We start from the raw sequence: 6,674 nt of genomic DNA, 5'->3' as shown, positions 1-6,674 counted from the left end.
ATATTAAAAAATGTCTTGCTGGAAGAAAAGGCAGCTAGCTTTTAAAATGGGTGAGGGGGCTGGAGAGATGGCTCAGTTGTGTAGAGCTCTGGCTGCTCATGGTGGCTCAACCTTCTGTAACTCCAGCTCCGGGCTCCAATGTCCCCATTTTACTTTCATGGGCACCATGAACACACATGATGCACATGCATACCTGCCAGCAAATCATTTATTCACATAAACCTAAAAAGTTTTAAGGTGAAAGAGAAAAGACAGTGATACAACTCTGACTTTTGGGGATTGGGGTCAGGTAGTCTTTCCACACAGCTTTAGCTCGTTATCCTCATCCTGTATATAACTTCAGTCATGAACAGCAGATGCAGTGGGACCAGACAGTGGAGACAAGGAGAGGCTTACAGAGACATCAAGGAGCAGAACTGAGAGGGACTAGAGTGAGAGCAAGAGCAGAAAGAGTCAGGAGGAGAGTGGGATGGAGCTTAACTTACACAACAGGAATGAGCAGTTTAGCTAGTTAGGCGTTCCTGATGACAGTTGGTGTTTATTAGTGCCTTTGTAGATTTACATAGTGGCTCAACCTGGAAAATGCACTGATTAAGGACAGCTGATGCTCAGTAACGATGTATCTTCTGCTTCTCTTTTTCTGAACCCTATCTACTACCTCTTCCTCTTGACCATTAGCAAAATGGAAATGTATAGATGAATAGCTCACCAATATGTAGTTCATGAATTAGTTCGGCTCCAGAAGCACAGTACATGTGGACTTGCATTTCTGTATACTGACCCACCGAGGCCACAAGGGTAGGGAATTTGTTCAGGCTCTTGCATAGTAGGGGGTATAGTTCTGTATATTTGACTTGCAGGAAATAGACTGTGAGACTCTTTTATGTGTCTGTGTTTGCCAGGAGCCCTTATCTTTGTAGATGGGACTAGAAAATCTTGCTAACATGAGTTTAAAGTGGGTATTGCCCCTTTGTAAACCTCATGGGGTTGATAACCTCTCCTTGGAACTCTAGGGAGTGCTCTAATAGCATTTGCCAGTTGGCAGGAGTGTCCCTTAGGATTAACTGGTCTTTGTTTGAATGAAATGCCCTTTGAATTTTTCAGCCTTAAACACTTTCTTTGAGGCAAAGTGCTCTGTGAAAACTTGCCTGATCTGTAGTTAGAAACTTCCCAACACAGCAGAGCTACTTGTAACTACTTAGCACATAGCCATTCTACCCTCCATGATAATTGTTTGTAAATGTTTTTTAAGATTTATATTAATAAGTAAATAAATAAATGTTGGGGGTAGATGGGAGGCAGGAGGGAGAATAGGATAGGAGGAATGGAAAGCTGATATGTAAAATAAATTAAAAATTTAATAAAAATACAATAAAATGTATCAATGCTAAAAGATTTATTTTATGTGTGTGTGGTTTTGCCTTTATGTCTATCTGTATCATGTTCATGCATAGTACTCCCAGAATCTAGACAAGAGCCTTGGATCCCCTGAAACTGGAGGTCCAATGGTTGTGAACCCATTTGGGTGCTGGTAATCAAACCTTGGCTCTCTGAAAAAGCAGTATACTCTTCACCAACATAATACAGCCTGATCACATTTATGTCCCCATCTTCCCAGGTTTACTTCCCTGTCCCTGTAACCTCCCTCAAAGAAAAGAAAGAGAGAAAAATGGGGAAAGAAAAAAAGTTCAATTTGTATTGCCCATATATTCCCTGGAGCATGATCAAACATCCAGTGTCCAGCCCCTTAAAGAAAACTGAGTCCTTCCCCACCCCGTCCCTGCAGAAGCATCCCTCAGCATCCCTATCACTTTTTTTTTGTTTGTTTTTTGAGACAGGGTTTCTCTATAGCTTTGGAGCCTGTCCCGGAACTAGCTCTTGTAGACCAGGCTGGCCTCGAGCTCACAGAGATCCGCCTGCCTCTGCCTCCCTGAAGAGTTCTCTTCAGTGATTTCCTGTCTAGACTGTTTCTTTGGCTGAGGGGGAAGGAGGTGTGGTAGGAGGAGGTTGTCACAGAAGCCTTCTGTGTCTCTCATTCTGGCTGTGAGTCTGCAGTTGTCAGTAACCACTGCAAAAGAAGCTTCCTTGCCTTTTTACAGTGGCAGAGGACCTTACTACAAACCCCTCATTCTGTGTAATGTAAGGATTTGATAAGACTTGGAAGCCCTGACATATTTCATAGATGCTTGCCCATCTTTCTATAGCTTGAGCCCAGATGTTGTAAACTGAGAAGAACTTGTTTCAGTTCATTACTAGGATGTGGGTGCAAAGATTTAGTAAAAGTACTTAGAAAATTGATAAGGGCCTAAGAATAAGAACTTCTGATAAGGTAGGTATCAAATCAGGGATTTTAGGTCACTACCACCCTTAAACTACCGCCTGCCTTGTAACCATTTACTTACTGAAGGACAGTTGTAATATTTTGCTGTTCAGATGAGCTGCTGTGGACATTTACATACTGTTTTGTGTGGATGGAAACGTTCGCTTAATCAGTACACATGTCCGAGAACGAAACTTACATATATGGCAAGTGTATTTTAAACTTAAAAAATGAATGTCTGTATGCATTTCTGTGCCGCAGGGCACACGTGCAGCTCAGACGACAGTTTTTGGAAGTCAGGTCTTTCCTTCCATCATGTGGGCTCCAGGGACTGACTCCGGCTGGCAGACCTGGCAGCATCTTACCTGCTAAGCCATCTTGCCAACTCAGAGTTTATATTATCTAGGAAAGTGACAGTATGTTCTGGGAGAAGCAAAAGTTTAGGTTTCCTACTTGGTCCTCCCTGTCACCCTTGTGGGGCCAAGTGTACCTCATTACTGTTAGGATGGGTGGCCTCTGCTGACAGTCATGGGAAGGAGAACGGGTCTTCTAAGTGTCCCCCGCAGGACCTCCAGTGGTACTTTGGTGCTTGGGATGGAATACTCATTACCATTGGAAAGAGATAAAAATCGATTCAGATTTGAAGTCTTCAGATGCCACCTCGGGGCGTGGGGTTCTATCATAGAGAGATGTAAGCAGAGGTCTCGGTTTCCCATGTCCTGGCTAACCTGAGTGGAGAGCTGCAATTTTCTGCACTTGAGTGGAGTGGGCTGGTTATTGCATGACTGCTCTTTGCTCGGCCCATTAACTGGATAGGGTTAACTTTTCTAGTTGTGTCTGTCCCTCCCCTTCTGGCAGTGTCCAGATAACCCAGGCTAACCTAGAATTCATGCCCCTGCCTCTGCCTCTGCCTTCCAAGAGCTGGGGCTTCAAACATGGAACCCTCTTGTCATAACAACTTGCCCAAAGGATGAAGTCTCAGCTGTTACCATGGCCGTTTGCCTCTTCCCGCTGCCTCACTACAGTTAAAAACCGTCATCTCTTCTGTAGTTTTCCACCATGCATGTGCCTGCCAGCTGTGCAGAATTTCCTGGTACCGTCTTTTCAAGATCATGCTTTTTCATGGCACGTTGTTTTGCAGATGTACTCGGTGAGTCCCACACTCCCATCTTTTCTACTTGGTAAGCAGCTAGACATTCCTCAAATCTGGACTTATTACATATACTGGAGCTTTTGAGATTCGGAGGTGTTTGATCCCATCTCAGGGCTCCCCGAGCAGTATAAACATACTCTGTAGCCTGTTTCTTGTTTGCATTGATTTTCCAACTTACCCTTGCGGTGGGATTGCACTGGACATCTCTGACCTACTTAACTGTAAATTCTTTGATGTAGGGCACCATGTCTGTTTTATTCACCACTGTGCTCAGCCCAGCACAGAACTGTTTATACACTGAACAAATGTTTATTAAATCAGTAAGTGAATGAGTCATTACTTTACTCAGAGACTTTCCGCAGCTTGTAAGATACTGAGACAAACTCATTTTACCCCTGCCGTTTATTCCTTTTTAGTTCTCCCTTAAACAACGCAACTTTGAGAAATTATAATAACAATTAACATTTCTATCTTGTTGTTCTCCCTTCTGTAATGACTTTCAGGTTGGGCTGTTCCTTATCTGCTTCTCCACTGGTGTCCTGCGAGGCTTACAGTAGGAGAGTCAGCAGATGTGGTTCTTCTTTTTTTTTTTAATTTATTTATTTATTGAAAATTTCTGTCTCTTCCCCGCCGCCGCCTCCCATTTCCCTCCCCCTCCCCCAGCCAAGTCCCCCTCCCTCCCCCCCCCCAAAAACCGGCCGGGGTTTCTGCCCTGTGGGAAGTCCTAGGACCACCCTCCTCCATCCAGGTCTAGTAAGGTGAGCATCCAAACTGCCTAGGCTCCCAATACGTGCAGTAGGATCAAAAACCCATTGCCATTGTTCTTGAGTTCTCAGTAGTCCTCATTGTCCGCTATGTTGTGGTTCTTAAAGCCAGTCTCAAGACCGCTACTAACCCTGAGTTCATTCCTCGGGAAACTGAAGCCCTGCTTGGAACTAGTTTTATCAAGTGGAGGTTTTCTTTGACAGGTGTTTCAGAACTGTAGCTTTTATTAAGAAATGTAATCCTTTTCAATATGATCATATGGGCCTTGAGGGTTTCAACAATAACTTTGTAGTGTGAGTTCAGTATCTGACATTTAAGATAATAGCATTTTCATTTTTCTATATTTTACTTAACCCCACATACATCCTTGTCAACACCCAAGTTTTTCAAAAGGGGCTATCACAGTGCTTACTATATTATCAGTGAGCTAAGCTGAATGTATACATAAACACACTGATAAGGATTTTACAAGACAATGTCTTATCATAATCTCTCTACTGCCAAGACCTACTGAACAGATCAGGAACTATTACATATTTTTATACAAGTACTTTCTAGTTATTACAGCCGTCTTGTAGTATAGGTGTTATTTCCATGTTTTGTAGACATGGAAACTGAAGTTGAGTTGTATCAGAGCCAGGATTGTCCCTGACTCCAAGCAATGAAAAATTCTAGTATTACATTTCCCCCCAATATCCTGACTTCCTGCCCATTCAGTCACATCTCTGAGACATGGTTCCATTGTCTGTTTTATAAGACAGAAATCGGAGGAGGGAAATGTATTTTTAAAATATTCGTGTGGTTCCCTAAATTCCATTAGAAACCCCAATAAAATGACATTGGTTCATCATTTGGAAAAAATAAATAAATAAAATATTTGTGTGTATAATGACATTAGCATTTTTAACCTAGTAATTTGGCATTTGGTCTTTAATATTCAGGAGTATTCCGGCCCCTGAACAGGGATACATGGCCCAAATCCATAGACAAGGCAAAGACTGAGGACTGTCTGCTCCCAGGCACTTGTTGGCACATAGTGGGGACATAGTCACACAGCCTCTGAGAGTTCCAGCACCCAGCAAATATGACTACCAAAAGACACCAGCACACCTCCAAAGAACATGCAAAACACACTGTAGTGAGCTTTTTTCCTCTACTCTTTGTAATGGAAAGATAGCTCTCCTGCACTGCTGAAGTCTGGATAGCATCACAGAAGCTCTGGAAATGGTCTTTTCCATTCCTCTACTGACATCCACTTACTGAGTGACCCCAGATGACCAACTAGCAGCTTCCTTGGTTCATTTGCCTCCCAACTTGATCCTCCTTGTAGTCCCCTAGGAACCAGTACTTATGCTTCTGAGGAAGCCAGCTCATTCCTCTAGTGTATCTTCTGTTTAAACAGGGGTGCTGACTACCTGGGATTGCCCCAGGCAAATGAGAGCTTTAAAGCACTTTTTCTAATTCCCACCTCACTGAATGGTAAGAAAGGGATGCATACTTAGGCACACACAGTATGCGCTCTTTATTTATTTATTGTAATTTATATGTAATGTGTTGTGCATTTGCCTATACATGTACATACTGTGGCCAGAGTCGTATCACGAGTGTCTTCCTCACTGTCAATTACAAATACTCGGTCTTGGGTAAACTGACTGGCTGGCCAATGAGGCTCTCTGGATCTGCCTGTCTTCATCCGCTAGTGCTGAGGCTGGAGGCACAGGAAGCATGCCTGGCTTTCTCTGTGGCTACTGGAGACTCAGGTCCTCACGCTCACAGAACTGGTGCTCTCAGCCATCTTCCCAGAGCCTGTGTGCTGCACTTAAGGATTTGATTAAGTCACTTATGTGATAGATACCCTTGGTGTTCCAGCATTTTACAGGACCTGGCATTTGTGCCTCCTGTCTATTGCCTTTCTTCCTCCAACCCTTTACCCCTGGCCTTGACTTGTTGCCTGCATTTCCGGCACTAGACCCATTCTCCCAACTGCTGGTAGTATCCGAGGGTTTTACAACTTTGCTTACCCTCTTTCTGCTCTGTACCAGGGCTGACTAGCCACGTCTATTGTCCTGAGTCCTCCCCTGTTTGGTGGAGTTGTGGCTGCAACCTCCCTGACCTTGCTCTAAGGATTGGGCACTCCTAGGAGTTAGGGGTGGGTGGGGTTAGGGCTGAAACCCATTTGCACAGCCGCATTCCTATTTTATATTCTATTAACAAGTTTACTTTTCAGGCGAATACTCCCTTTTCCCCCTTCTTTCCCTTTCCCTTCTCGGCATTTCGCCCTTGGTTTCCTATACAGGAATCTCACAGTAGCGTCATTTTATAGGTGGAAATGCATCCTGGTATCTTCAAACTAGAGACAGGGATTTTTATGAGCACTAAAGACCCTTCCTTGTAGCTCTTCACTGCCCCCTGGCTGCTTGCCTCTAAAGGGGAGAT

This window comes from Alexandromys fortis, unplaced genomic scaffold, assembly GCF_014885135.2.
Source record: "Alexandromys fortis isolate MF-2015 unplaced genomic scaffold, M_Fortis_MF-2015_v1.1 scaffold_253, whole genome shotgun sequence".
Lineage (NCBI taxonomy): Eukaryota > Metazoa > Chordata > Mammalia > Rodentia > Cricetidae > Alexandromys > Alexandromys fortis.
This window is presented reverse-complemented; position numbering follows the sequence as displayed.